The sequence below is a fragment of the Oryx dammah genome, unplaced genomic scaffold (genome assembly GCF_014754425.2).
Source record: "Oryx dammah isolate SB20612 unplaced genomic scaffold, SCBI_Odam_1.1 HiC_scaffold_28, whole genome shotgun sequence".
NCBI classification, from domain to species: domain Eukaryota; kingdom Metazoa; phylum Chordata; class Mammalia; order Artiodactyla; family Bovidae; genus Oryx; species Oryx dammah.
Window position 1 is genome coordinate 104247335 of NW_024070212.1, and position 15520 is coordinate 104262854.

A 15520-nucleotide genomic window follows, 5' to 3' on the forward strand; every position below is an offset into this window, starting at 1 on the left:
ATAATGTTTTGTGGGTGTGTATAATGGGGCAGATTACTCTGCTAATGACTGAATGTGTGTGTGTGTGTGTGTGTGTGTGTGTGTGTGTGTACAGGATGGTTATCTCTGTTAACCAAGGGTCCTGGGTATACTGATGGCCAGCCCTGCTTCCTGGGACTAGTCCTGGCTCTTCCTGTCATCTCATGGGCGTTTGCACATGTGCAGCGTGGGGCCCTCTGAGGCCAGGCCCCTTATCTATTTCTCCAGCTTCTGTCCTCTGGCCAACAAGGTCATCCCTGCAGCCTTAGAGACAAAGCGGTAGAATCACTCCTGAATGCACCTGCCTCACCATCTACATTTATTTCTTCCCTTCTCTTGACAGTCCCGAGGCCAGCATGTAGAGTCGGGCAGACTGTGCACTGCACAAATGCAGATGGAGCCATTCACACTGTGAGTGATACCTCCTAGGCATCTATAAAAGCTGCTAACAGTACTCAGCTCCCCTGGTCATCTCATGGCCATAGCTAGGAAAGCTGCCTTCTTCCCTGCCCTCCTGGTCCTGCCTGGCCTAGACTGGGACTGTCCTCCACGTGGGTGTTCTGGTCTGATCCAGAAGGGACTTACCCTTGGCCTTGATCAGGAAGAATCTGATGGGTCGTCCCCCAAGAGGGCTTTGGATTCAGTTTATGAAAATGAAATATGGCTGGCAACTTTTCGGTCACAAACCAAAACTCTGCAGACAGGAGCCCTGACTTCCACACTCCTGGCCTGCAGGTGAAAACGTCTTCATGGGCCAACTGTTAAGATGGGTCTGCTGTGGAATTAGGGTAGAAGCCTCAAGGCTGGGGGTGTGGCTTTCATCAGATAGAAAATGATGAGGTCACTATAGACTGGAGGTCTGGGCCAGGCCACAGACTCTGATGCCTCCAAGGGCCAGGCAGGAGACATGAATGAGCAAGAGGATTAAGCAAGGACTGTAGCAAAATGGGGAATACAGATACTGTCGTCTGACACGGTTGCTGCCGTGTGGGAATGTGGGCTGCTGTTGCCAAATATTCCTCCCCATTTTCCAAGAGAAGCTAGAAATTTGGACTTTTAAATGTTGGCAGCTATTATGAATTTAGAAAACACTGTGCGTGCCAAATAAAACACATCTTACAGGCCAAATCCGGCCTTTGAGTTTCCAGTTTGCACCCTCTGACCCAGGCTTGGTGAATTGGGTTTTTCAGAAACGAGTAATTAAGAGTATGAAGATATAATACTCAGACTCACAGAGCTTTGGATCTTTAAGAGACCCTGGAGATAACCTGGTTCATGCCTTTGTGTGTTTTAAACTGTGTACATATAAACTCCTTTATTAACAGTACACATATCTCTGGGCTTCCCAGGTGGCGCTAGTGGTAAAGAACCCGTCTACCAACGCAGGAGACATAAGAGACACAGGTTCGATCCCTGGGTCAGGAAGATCCCGTGGAGGAGGGCATGGCAACCCACTCCAGTATTCTTGCCTGGAGAATCCCATGGACAGAGGGGCCTGGCAGGCTCCACTCCACAGGGTCACACAGAGTCGGACACAACTGAAGCAACTTAGCTTGCACACACACATATCCTTACTTTCTAGTAGAAGCGTTAGTCGTCCAGTCGTGTCCAGCTCTGTGACCCTATGGACTGTAGCCTGCTCGGCGCCTCTGTCCGTGGCATTCACCAGGCAAGCATACTGGAATGGGTTGCTATTTCCTACTCCAGGGGATCTTCCGCACACAAGGATCGAACCCAGGTCTCCTGCATTGCAGGCAAGTTCTTTACCATTCAAGCCACCAAGGAAGCCCATATCCTTAAGCTCTAATTTCTACTCACAAACATCTTGGTACCCCCAATTTAGAAGATTTCAAATGAAACCTCTACACATAGTGGGCTTGTGTCTACCTGTCAGAAGCCCTATTTTATGCCATTTATTTTATGATAGGTCTGCTTCAGTCTTTTGCAAACATGGGCTGCCCCGGCCATCCTTATAACCTAGCTTGTCCCGGTTACTTTCCATGGTAGACCTGTAAGTGCCTCCTTAAACAGGTGGAGCCTGTGTTTCTTCCTCTGTGGGACTTCCCTGGCCTGGGGGTGAGACCGCGCCCACTTTTCCCAGGATGACCCCTCTGTGATCTGCTCTCAGCCCTCTGCAGGCCCCAGCCCTGTCTGGCTCTGTACCATTTACCCAGTCACGCGAGAAAGGGTGCTCTGTGCTTGTTGGCGTCGGTTCCTCTCACTGCTCAAGCTTGTCCTACTCCTGGTGTTACAGTCTGGCCTTCTGCTTCTTAAAAGCCATTCAAATAAATAGAGGACTTTAAAAATAAACTTACGTTGCCTTCTTGTCGCCCCCTCACAATTGTACTCACCAACTGGCTCCGGGTCCCTTCAAGGAATGCCAATAGAGGGACTCCCCTGGTGACCCAGTGGTCAAGAATCTGCCTTCCAATGTAGGGGACACAGGTTCAACCCCTGATCAGGAACTAAGATTCCACATGCTGCTCAGAGCAATGAAGCCCACACACCACAGCTAGAGAGCCTGTGCTCTGCAAGGAAGACCCAGTGCAGCCAACGCTTTTAAAAGATTAAACAAAGAAATGCCAGTGAGGACCCATGGAGTGAGCAGGCCTGGTGTCTGTTCCAACCTTGAGTATCAGTGCCTTTCCATGGACTCTCCCCACCCACTTGAATGCCAGCTTCTGGGGAGATGGTGTGAGCCCATCAGAAGGCCAGCTTCCTCCAGCAGTGCTCTCGGTGTGGACCCAATATCCCCATCTGAAACTACCAAGTGGCAGGGAGGGGACGGAGTGGGAGAAAGAAGAGGAGCTAAGAGAGCATGTGAGCTGCAGAAGGAAGGGAGGGACTCAGATTCCAGCCTCGGCCCCCACGTCATCTGTCCTCCAGCACCTCCGCCCCCGGCCACAGCCCACCCAGCCTAGGGTACCTCTCTTCCACTCCATCCACCACCTTCATTTCTCCTGCACTCGCCTTTACAACTGTCTGAGGAGGCCCTTCCAGGCTAATCTCAAACACAACTTTCTCAGCCAGGCTCCCTCAAAACTCCGTGTATCGAGGGACAGATCACTTCCTCCCTTGAACAGTATTTAGGTCCACACTTCTTTCCCCCATAGCCCGACAGAGCATCTTCAGCTTCGGTTTTGGGGTCGGTCTTCCAGCCTGAGTAGCTGTCAATCAACATGCCCATCATCGAATGGCTGAACTCAGGGCTGATGGGACTGGGCCAGCTGTTTGCAGCCGAGGTTGTTTCTGAACTGGTTGGAAAGTATTTTGACTATCTCTTCTCAAAAGGAAACCAAAGGCACGAGAATCTTATGGTGAATTAGTTTATCTGTTGCTATGTAACAAATTACCCCAGTACTTAGCTGCTTAACACAACAAACATTTGTTATCTCACAGTGTCCATGCGGCAGGAATTCAGGAGCAGCCCAGTTGCGTGGTTCTTGCTCAGAGTGTCTCGTGAGGCTGTTACTGAGCCATCAGCCAGGCTGCCATCATCTGAAGGCTTGACTGGGGATGGAGAATTGAAGTGAAGTCTCTCAGTCGTGTCCGACTCTTTGCAACCTATGGACTGTAGCCCACCAAGCTCCTCTGTCCATGGGATTCTCCAGGCAAGAATACTGGAGTGGGTTGCCATTTCCTTCTCCAGGGGATCTTCCCGACCCAGGGATCGAACCCAGGTGTCCCACATTGCAGGCAGACGCTTTAACCTCTGCACCACCAGGGAAGCTGGAGGAAATGCTCAAAAGATGATGCACTTGTATGGCTATTGGCAGGTGCTCTCAATCCCTTGCACAGGGTGCCTGAGCATTCTCACAACATAGCTGTTTGCTTCCCCTAGAGTAATCCAAGACAGAGTAAAGCAAATCTGCTCTTAAAAACTACCTTTTGGGACTTCTCTGATGGTCCAGTGGTTAAGAATTTGCCTTCCAGTGTTGGCAGTATGGGTTCAATCCCTGATCGGGGAACTAAGATCCCACATGCCACAGGTAACTAAGCCCACGCGCCCTCGTGCCCATGTTCCACAGGTCAGCACACTGCAATGAAGACCAGGCACAGCCCCAAATTTAAAAAGCTGACTTTTATGACCTCGCCTCAGAAGTGACATAGTATCACTTCTACCATAGTCTACTGATCACAAAGACCAACTTGATCTAGTGTGAGAAAGGATCACACAATGGTGTGAAACCCTTGGGAGTGGAGATAATCAGGGGCTTTCTGAAGCTGACTCCCTTGTGTTACTATACCCTCTTCAGCCTAGAATAACTAGGGGCCTCTGTGTTTACCATAGCTATTTTCTTGCCTCTGGTTAAAACTAGACCCAAATTTTTTAAAAAATAATAAATATTAAAAAGGAAACTTAAAAAAAAAAATAGACTAGGCCCAAATGTGCTTCCTCAGTTCTCCAACCTGAAGTCCCACTTCCCTCCTCTGCCCCCCGCAGTCACCGGGGATAAGGTCCTTCTTTATAACTCCTGCCAAGCAGACTCATTCAGGAGCCCTGGGGTAACCTACTTAGGAACGTCATGGAAACTCTGTGTTCTGAGATGTCTTGGTCTCACTGTGAAGTTTTTACAGTGTCCATGAGGCTAGTGGTACTGGAGCTGCTCACACTGGTTTGTACCCAATGGACCATATCTAAGGTGAGTGGAAGGGCAGGGGTGGGGAGGGGCTGGCCCTTTCCTGCTAGCACCTTGGATGAATGGACTCAACCCTCTGGTGCCAGAACTGAATCTTCTATTTTCTGACATGATCTTAGACTAGATTTGGGAGCAAAAACCCCACAAGATGGTTGAGATGGAACTGTGGCTTAGAACAGAAAGAGAAGGAGCAATGGACGGAGAAATCAGGGACACACTTCTTTCTCCTCCTCTATTCTTTCCCTTTTCCACTTGCAAAGCTCTTCTAAGACCTGAGAGCTATGTGTTTTCTTTTTTTGTCTTTTTTTCTTATTGGTGGTCAGTTTCACTTGCTCATAAATTATTTTTTAAAAACTTTATAAACAGATCAGTCAAGAAATAAAATCACAAATTCACATCTTAACAGTGAACAGAATAGACTCTGTTCTAAACACTTAATCCAGGGACTTCCCTGGTGGTCCAGTGTTAAGACTCTGTGCTTCCACTGCAGGGGACACAGGTTCGATCCCTGGTCAGGGAACTAAGATTTCACATGCTGTGTGGTGTGACTGAAAAATTAAACAAACACTTAATCCAAATCAATTCATTTCATCCTCACAATAATCATATGAAGCAGTTACTATTTTTATCCTCATTTTACAGATGAGGAAACTAGGGCTCAGAGAAGTAAGTTAACTCACTAGAGGTCTGTAGTTAGCCAGTTGCAGAGCTTGATTTAAATTCAAGTTGTCAGGCTCCAAACTGCGTATCTTAAGTGCTATACTATACTGATTCTCGTGTACATTTTAAGATTAAACACACATAAAAAACTTTGAGTTTACACTGTTAGTTTGAGATATGCTTCAGAGGTAATACAAATAATTTTTGGCCATTTGGATTACTCTAGGAGAAAAGTTTGAGGAGTGGTCTTTCACAGGCACCTCTGTAAGAAGCTGAGCCGTCTTTCCAAAGACAAAACTACTGGTTCCCCTTGCCCCGTTGTTTTCGGATCTGGCAGGAGAGGCATGGCTGAGCTATTCCATCCACATCTTGAAAAAAGTGAAAACCCCGTCTTAGAGATAGAAAGCAACTTGTCCAAGGACATATGTCTGTGATGCCTGGCTGTTGCTCCAAATTCAGTGTTTTTCTCTCTGAAACCCTGTAATTTCACCTGAATTTTCATTCTTTCATTCATCTGTCAAAATCCCCCTTAGAAGCCTTGTGAAGCTCCAAGTGGTTTAAAGCTCACCCCTATGCTATGGTAGCAAAGCCATTGCCCAGGCATGCGAACTTGTCACCTGCTTGTTGGGCTGGGTGACCTTGCAGAGCACATAGCCTCTGCAGCTGCCAGGAGGGTACACAACTTGCAGGTGCCTTCAAGAGAACTGGCTGGGAACGCAAACTGGTACAGCTACTATGGAGAACAGTGTGGAGATTCCTTAAAAAAGAAAACAACTGGAAATAGAACTGCCATATGACCCAGCAATCCCACTGCTAGGCATACACACCAAGGAAACCAGAATTGAAAGAGGTACATGTACCCTGATGTTCATCGCAGCACTGTTTACAATAGCCAGGACATGGAAGCAACCTAGATGTCTGTCGGCAGATAAATGGATAAGAAAGCTGTGGTACATATACACAATGGAGTATTACTCAACTATGAAAAAGAATGCATTTGAATCAGTTCTAATGAGGTGGATGAAACTGGAGCTTATTATACAGAGTGAAGTAAGTCAGAAAGAAAAACATCAATACAGTATATTAATGCATATATTTGGAATTTAGAAAGATGGTAACAAAGACCCTATATGCAAGACAGCAAAAGAGACACAGATGTAAAGAACAGACTTTTGGACTCTGTGGGAGAAGGCGAGGGTGGGATTGTTTGAGAGAATAGCATTGAAACATGTGTATTACCATATGTGAAATAGATCACTAGTCCAGGTTCGATGCATGAGACAAGGCGCTCAGGGCTGGTGTACTGGGATGACCCTAAGGGATGGGATGGGGAAGGAGGTGGGAGGGGGGTTCAGGATGGGGAACACATGTACACCCATGGCTGATTCATGTCAATGTATGGCATAAACCACTACAGTATTGTAAAGTAATTAGCCTCCAATTAAATAAACTGATTTTAAAAAAGAGAGAGAGAGAACTGGCTGCAAGGAGTGTCTTTAACTCCTTCAGCTACTGTCTCTGTAGATCTGCCTAGAGGGTGTGTTTCCCAGGCCGCTCTCGGTCAGTTACTGGGCCCAGTAGGAAGACAAGAGCCAGGCTACATGGGGCTCCTCTCATGGATGGTCTTTGCCCTGGTCCTGACCAAAACTTTCTCAAAGCTGCATTGCAGTTTAGGGCTCTTCCTCCCAATCCTCCTTCTTGCTCCCTTCCCTTCACAGGTGTCACACCTCCATCTCGGTCAGAAGGCTCTTCCTGCTTCCTCCTGCTCCCTCCCTCTTTCCTTAAGAGTGGTTCCCTCTTTCCTTAAGAGTGGTTTCCCCAATAAGTCTTCTGCACCTCCAAGTCATCTTAGTGTGTGTTTCTTGGGTTCTAGGACTTAGAAGACTTCAATGATATACCCTCTCTAGGCCATAGGCCCTACAACCCATCTGCCCCTCAACATAGCTCATGTGTGATGGCCTTACAATTCTCCATCATTGCTGAGTGGTGGAATAGAAGTGGGACATCCTTGTCACCACCAGGGGACATAGTGGAATTCAATGGTAGCCATAGCCAGAGGTGAGAAACAGCTGCTTTCCACATCAGGGGTTCCCACCCTACCCGTATTCTACCTCGACCCCACCCACTTCCCAACCTCCAGACCCTCTGTCCGGAGGAAATTTCAGGGTAGAGAAAAGGGCCTCAGGGCTTTGGACTAGGGTAGGAGCCCTGAGTTCCTTTTTTAAAAAAATTATTTATTTTTTTTGGCGGTGCTGCATGGCATGTGGGATTTTGGTTCCCCAACCAGGGATCGAACCCTTGTCCCCTGCAATGGAAGCACAGATTCCTAACCACTGAACCACCAAGGAAAGTGAAAGTCACTCAGTCATGTCTGACTCTTTGTGACTGCATGGACTATACAGTCCATGGAATTTTCCAGGCCAGAATACTGGAGTGGATAGCCATTCTCTTCTCCGGGGAATCTTCTCAATCCAGAGATCGAACCCAGGTCTCCCACATTGCAGGTGGATTCTTTACTAGCGTAGACACCAGGGAACCCCTAGAATCCTGGAATGGGTAGCCTATTGCTTCTCCAGTGGATCTCCTGACCCAGAAATTGAATGGAGGTCTCCTACCTTGCAAGTGCGTTCTTTACCAGTTGAGATACCAGGGAAGCCTGAACCACCAGGGAAGTTCTTTTTTTTTTTTTTAAATTGATTTTTATTACAGTATAGTTGCTTTAAGCTTCCCAGGTGGCACTAGTGCAGAAGACCTAAGAGACACGCGTTGATCTCTGGGTCAGGAAGAGTCCCTAGAGGAGGGCGTGGCAATCCACTCCAGTACTTTTGCCTGAAGAATCCCATGAACAAAAGAGCCTTGCAGGCTACAGTCCATGGGGTCGCAAAGAGTGGGACGTGACTGAAGCGACAAAGCACGCACAGACAGTTGCTTTACAGTGTTGTGTTAGTTTCTGCTGCACAGCAAGGAGCCCTGAGCTTTAATCCTGTCCCTGTTGCTGAGCTCCCTTCTCTGGGCTTCAGTTTTCCCCATCTGTACAACATGACTTTGGCTTGACTGGCCTGGGTAGGGGAAGGTTGATATAAGGGGGTCTGGGTTTAAGAAATGCCTTGGCAGCTAGTGATGACTAAGCTAATTCTTCTGCTGGTTAGGACTTCCCAGGTGGCCCAAGTGGTAAAGAATCCACCTGCCAATGCAGGAGATGCAAGAGATGTGGGTTCGATCCCTGGATTGGAAAGATCCCCTGAAGAAGGGCATGGCAACCCACTCTGGTATTCTTGCCTGGAAAATCCCGTGGACAGAAGAGCCTGGTAGGCCACAGCCCGTGGGGTCACAAAGAGTCAGACATGACTGTGAGCGTGCACACACCCTCACTTCTGCTGTTAAGACCAGACCAGACAGTACAGGTTGGAAGCTCTGCCTGACGGCATCAAGGGAGGCCAGGCCTAGAACCATGCCTGACTGTGGCCTGATCCCACAGGTTGCTGAGTGCTGTGCCTGGACTCCTGGGGGTGGCCATCTACCCTGGGAAGGATAGCTCCCTGAGGAGCCACGGTCAGGGAAGGTAAGCAGACAGTAGTGATACGAGGAGGTCAGGCTGCCGTAGGGGGAACAATGGAAATACAAGGAGGCAGTACCAGCACCCAAAGGAGGATGGACAGGCCTCTAAGAGAAGAACTTTTGGGCTGGGCTTTGGAGGCAGAGGACTTCCCTAGTGGCTCAGATGGTAAAGAATCTACCTGTAATGCAGGAGACCCATGTTCTATCCCTGAGTCGGGACAGATCCCCTAGAGAAGGAAATGGCAATCCACTCCAGTATTCTTGCCTGGAGAATTCCGTGGACAGAGGAGCCTGGTGGGCTATAATCTATGGGATTTCACAGAGTCGGACACAACTGACCGACTAACACAGTTACATTTGAAGGAGGAATAGAATTGCCCAGATAGAAAAGGGAAAGCCTTTCAAAATGGACAGAATACAAAGACTCAGAGGCATGAACCTATGTTATTTACATGTCCTAAAACGTAAGAGAAATGGCAGGGCTGGGGTGGAGGTCAGGGAAGCGCTGAAAGAGTGAGCTGTGTCCATAAAGGATCTGCAGTAAGGCTGGGGATTTTACAGCCTTTATATTGCCCTTAGACGGCTTAGCTCCATTTTACAGATGAGAAAACTGAGACCTCCCCAGAGATGGTGAGGGGCTTTGACAGGAATGCTCTGGGCAGTGTCAAGACCAGATCAGGCTTGGGAGCCAGAGGCCAAGTGGTCCTCTCCTTGTTGGGTGGGCAGTACCAGGGACCAGGCTCTCCCCTACCCCTCATGGCCATCTGACTTCAGGGAGCAGGGTGTGCTCAGCCCCTCCCCTTCCCCCACTCCCTATGTCCTTGTCTTGCTGATGTCATGTACACATGGAAGAGAAATCTGTGGAGATTCCAGAAAGGCCAGAGCGTGGGAACCCGGACAGATGCTGCTGGCGCCGCCCCAGCAGCAGAGCGTCTGGATGCTGCCTAAGGGGCTCTGGGATGCATCCGGGGCCTCCGGGTTCCTCTGTTACAGGCCAACCCCCAGGGCTTGAGAAATCTAGGAGAGCCCTGATCACCTGGCCCCGGGTGGCCTATGTGGAGCTTTGTGCTGCCTGCACACAGGTGTGGCAGTGTGTGGGCATCAAGACAGTGGGCTAGGCTAGTTGCTCTCAGGGGTCCCAAGCTTAGCCTGCTATAGATGGAAAAAGACCCCTATGAATTCTGCAACCCAGGGATTGGGAAGGGAACCAAAGCAGTACTGTCCATCACTCCCCTGGACAGGGAGCTGGGAGAGTGTGTGTGTGTGTGTTGTAGGCAGACAAACAGACATAGACAGATGGCCCCAGCCCCCACCCTGCTGGCCCCAGGGGTGGCTGTGCACCGCCTGTTCCGCACATGTGGCTCCCAGCAGCTGCACATTCCATCAGTGACCAGCTGTGGCGGCAGCTGGGGAGGTAGGGAGTGAGCACTGATGGGTCCCAGGGGAGCAGGGGAGGAGGGCAAAGGGAGGACAGGAAGGGCCTGGGAGGAGCAGGAGTCAGGGAGGCGGGGAGGCAAGGAGGCTCAGTTTGTTCTCAGGAGGAGGGAATACCGTGTAGAAAAGCAGTGATGGGGAATGCTTGACATCTGGGTAGGAGGCCTTGGCAGTGCGGACCTTGGCAAAGAGAGCCTGGGGGAGTTCCAGGGTAGGCTAGGTTCTAGGTGTTCTAGGTGTTGGCACACAAGTGGACCAACTCGAGTGTAAGGAGAAACACTGTGCAGTTGGATACATAGGTCTGGGCTCAGAAAAAAGGTCTGCATTAGAGATTAAAAATTAGCGAACCGGGACTTCCCTGGTGGTCCAGTGGCCAAGACTCCAAGCTTCCAATACAGGGGGTCAGGGTTTGATTACTGGTTAGGGAACTAGATCCCCCATGCTAGAACTAAAAGATCCAGCATGCCGCCACTAATACCAGGTGCAGCCCAACAGAAAAAGAATCGGGGAATGGTTGGCTTATAAGAGGTAAAGGCATGGGAGTAGATGAATCGCCTAGAGAGAAAATACATGGAGACAGAGGCTGAGCCCAAATGCTAACATTACCAAGTACTCCTTCTAAACAATAGGCGTGGTGCTATGCATCTCACTTCATCTAATTCTTACAACAAGTCTATGGAGTGAGTAGCTTTGTTATCATCCCATTTTACAGATGAGAAAACCAAGGCACAGGAAATTCTTTCTTATCCCAGCTCACCTCTTGCCTCACTGTGTGGCCGCAAGGAGTGTTCTGTCCCTCTTTGGGTCTCAGCGTCCACAGACGCATGGAGAGGGGCAAGGGCCTGCAGAGAGAGGGCTGAGTGCGCCCAGGTGCTCCAGCCAATCCTCCCAGACCCTGGACCAGGACTGTGCCTGTTGTAACTCTGCTGTTTTCCTGGAGACCGAGTCCTGCCTCCTCCACAGAGAAGGTAGAGGCCTTCAGGAGCCCCCAGCTCCCTCCCCATCCCTTGTCACTCACTAATATTTACCAAACACTTATTACATGCCAAACACTGCTTTGTTAGGAGAGGATGAGGAGCAAACAGTTCGGGTTTTGCCTTTATGTCCCAGAGACAGATATAAGTTATCACATGATTAATAACTACCAACGGCTGCCCAGGGGCTTCCCAGGTGGCGCTAGTGGCAAGGTGAGGTAAGGTGAAGTCGCTCAGTCGTGTCCGACTCTTTGCGACCCCGTGGACTGTAACCTACTAGGCTTCTCCGTCCAGGGGATTCTCCAGGCAAGAATACTGGAGTGGATTGCCATTTCCTTCTCCAGGGGATCTTCCCGACCCAGGGATAGAACCCGGGTCTCCCGCATTGGAGGCAGACGCTTTACCCTCTGAGCCACCAGGGAAGGGGACCTAACCGCCTGACAAAGCAGGAGACGCGGGTTTGATCCCTGGGTCGGGACGATCTCCTCAGGAGGGCATGGCAACCCATTCCAGTACTGTTGCCTGGAGAATCCCACAGACAGAAGAGCCTGGCTACAGACCACAGGGCTGCAGAGAGTCAGACACGACTGAAGCAACTCAGCACCCCCACACAACGGCTGTCCAGAGCATCTCTATGACAACCACCCTCTCCTCTAGGACTCCCAACGCCTCTGTCACTCTGCAGTTAGGTGCTCAGTGTCTGGCCCAGCAGAGGGCTCTGAAACCCCATTCCAACATATGGCCCACATGCAATCTAACCATTGGCACCAAGGCGTGTCTGTCTAGTTATTGGACTACCAGCCCTAGGAGAAGAAGGGGGCTGACCTAATGTGGGCTCAGGGATTGGGAAAGTATCACTGGACCTGAGACCTCCCCTGGAAAATCTCTCCTGCTCACTCTGTTCTGGGGTGGGGGGACAGGGGAAGTGGAGAGGGTGAAGGTTCCCCCTCTGCCTCCCTCTCTTTGGACTGAGGCTAGTTACTACTGCTGGGCTCACCTTTCTGCCTCCCTGACTCCTCTCCATCAGCAAGCAGATTCCTAAGGACCTGCAGCCACTGGTGTTGCCTGGGGTACCCTCTCTCATTGACGTGCCCCTTCTACAAACCTGTGTCTGCCTTCTCCACAGACACTTCTGGATCCCTCGGGGTATGACCCTTGCCTCTGCTTCCTTCATTCACGCCAAGGCCTCTGTGACCTCGTGTTTGCACGTGTCTTCCTCTTAGAGCCCCTGGTCTGGTTCCCGACCCTCTCTGACCTCGGGGCCAGGTGCTCTATTCTTATTCAATTTTCCTCGTCCACCCCCAGAGTTTTCTCTGGGTATAGTTCACAGGGATCTAGGCTAAGTTCTCTTCCTCCTTGCTCTGCACTGGCTCTTTGAGACCCCCCACGTACCCTGGAGCTTCAGCTGAGAGTCCCCAAATCTCTGTTCCAGCCCAGACATCTCCCCGAGTTCTCCTCCTGGGTGTTCCCCATGGGTCACACAAGCAGTGTGGCCACAGTGCACTTACCTGCTTGTGTGTTTCTCTTTGGTGCCTGTCACCTTCACCCACTCAGTCATCCAGACAGGAGCCCAGCACCATGCGGATGTTTCACCTTTTTCCCCTTCTAAACCAGAACCTATTGCCTGGACTTTTGTACGAGGCTTCTGATTGGTCCACCACACTCCAGGGCATGAATCTGGTGCCAGCCTACCTGGGTGGAGTCCCAACTTTACCATTTACTAGCTGTGTGATCTTGGATTAACTACTCAACTTTCCTATGTCTCAGTACAATGGGATTAAAATAGAGTAAAAATAGTAACTTCTATTACAGGGTTGTTGTGAAGTTTAAATGGGCTTCCCTGGGCTCAGTAGGTAAAGAATCTGCCTGCAATGCAGGAGACATAGGAGAGGTGGGTTTGATCCCTGGGTCAGGAAGATCCCGTGAAGGAGGAAATGGCATCCCACTCTAGTATTCTTGCCTGAAAAATCCCATGAATAGGGGAGCTTGGTGGGTCCAGAGGGTTTCAAAGAGTTGGACACAACTGAGCAACTAAGAACACATGTGAGGTTGAAACGAGTTAGTACATGTCAAATAGTACAGTGCTTGATACATGATACAGTAAAAGCACAATAAAATTTTATTTTGGCATTGGTATTATGATCATTTATTTATTTTACAAGTTTTATTTTTAATATTTATTTGTTTGACTGCATCAGAGCTTTATTTGGCTGCATCAGAGCTCAGCTGTGGCATGCAAGATCTTCACTGTGGCATGTAGGATCTTTTTTTTTTTTTTTTTTAGTTGCTGCATTCAAACTCTTAGTTGCAGCATGTGGGATTTAGTTCCCTGAGCTGTGCTGTGCTAAGTCGATTCAGTCGTGTCTGACTCTCTGCAACCCTGTGGACTGTAGCCCGCCAGGCTCCTCTGTCCACAGGATTCCCCAGGCAAGAATACTGGAGTGGGTTGTGGCACGCTCCTCCAGGGGATCTTCCCGATCCAGGGATCCAACCCGCATGTCTTGTGTCTCCTGCATTGGCAGGGAGGTTCTTTATCACTAGCACCAGGGATCAAACACAGGCCCCTTGCATTGGGAGTGCGGAGTCTTAGCTATCAGACCACCGGGGATGTCCCTCACAACAATTTAAAATGCTTACTATGCACTAGACACTTTACTAGGCACTAAGGGACATGATAATGAACAACACAAATGATTTCTACCCCCAAGAACTTCACAGTCAAGGTGGAATGGATTCCTGTTTCTCGATCCATGCCCTACTCACTTAAAATAAAACAAAAGCAAAAATAAACAAACCCAGATTGCATGTCTGCCTCCAGTTATTATCCTAGCTTACATTCCCATCGCAGTCAAGCATCTCAAATGAGTTTATTCTGCCCTCAAATATTTATTGCACATCTACCTAATGCCTGGCATTGTACTAGGTGCTGGAGAATCAGCAGGGAACAGGAGAGACAAGTGTCAACCCTCAATGAGTTTATCTTGTGGTGGAAGACACAGATGATAAATAAATATCTCAACCTATCAATGGTAAAGAGTCCACTTGCTAATGTAGGAGATGGCAGATTTGATTCCTGGGTCAGGAAAATCCCCTGGAGAAGGAAACGGCAACTCACTCCAGTATTCTTGCCTGGGAAATTTCATGGACAAAGGAGCCTGGCGGGCTACAGTCCATGAGATCGCAAAGAGACGGACACAACCGACTAAACAACAACAATGAGCTTAATAGATGTTGTAAAGTAAAATGGTGTGAGGCAGGGGGCACAAAGTGATCCGAGGATGTGTGGCCATTTTAGACAGGCGGTCAGGAAAGTCTTCTCTAAGGATGTAACATACGAACAAAGACCCGAATAAAGTGAGGTGATGAGTCCGAGACAACTGGGAGAAGAGGATTCTGGGAAGATGGAACAACCAATTTGAAGTCCTGCAGCAACCACAGGCAGGAAATGTCAGCAGAAGGGCACAAAGGCTCTAGTGCCTGGGTGAACAGGAAAGGGGCAGAACCCAGGGCTTGGGATGGCCTCACACCCAGTAACGCCCTGGCGGTCCTGAGAGTTACTAGGGTTGCTTTCTTTCACTCGCAGAGGTGCCCCAGTCTCACATGTCACCCTGTGTAGAGGCCACGGTAAGCAGTTGGCATTTTATTCTGAATGTCATGGGAAGCTTATGGATGGTTTTGAGCAGGAAGTGATGTGATCTGACCGACGTTTTAAATGATCATGACCAAGTGCTTGAAACACTCTCTGGCTCCTGTAACCCCCACCCTTGGCTCTCCTCCACCTCCCGGCTGTTTCTTCTCAGCCTCCTCTGGCAGCTCTTTTTCTTCTACTCAACCTCTAAATCTTGGGGGTTTCTCTAGACCAGTGGTTTTCAGTGGGTGGGGGGTGGGGTAGGGTGCAGGATTTCTTGCCCAGGAGACGTTTCGTATTAACCAGGGACAGGAGAGCCTGGTGGGCTGCCATCTCTGGGGTCGCACAGAGTCGGACATGACTGAAGTGACTTAGCAGCAGCAGCAGCAGCAGCAGAGACATTTTTAATTGTTATGACCTGGGAAGGTACTGCTGCTATGGAGCGAGTAGAAACCAGGGATTCTACTAAACATTCTAAAGTGCACGGAACAGCCCCAGGCAATAAAGAATTTTCCAGCCCAAAATGTCAAGTGGGACTGAGGTCAAGAAACCCTGTCCTAGGGACTTCCTTGGTGGCCCAGGGGCTAAGACTCTGCACTCCCAATGCA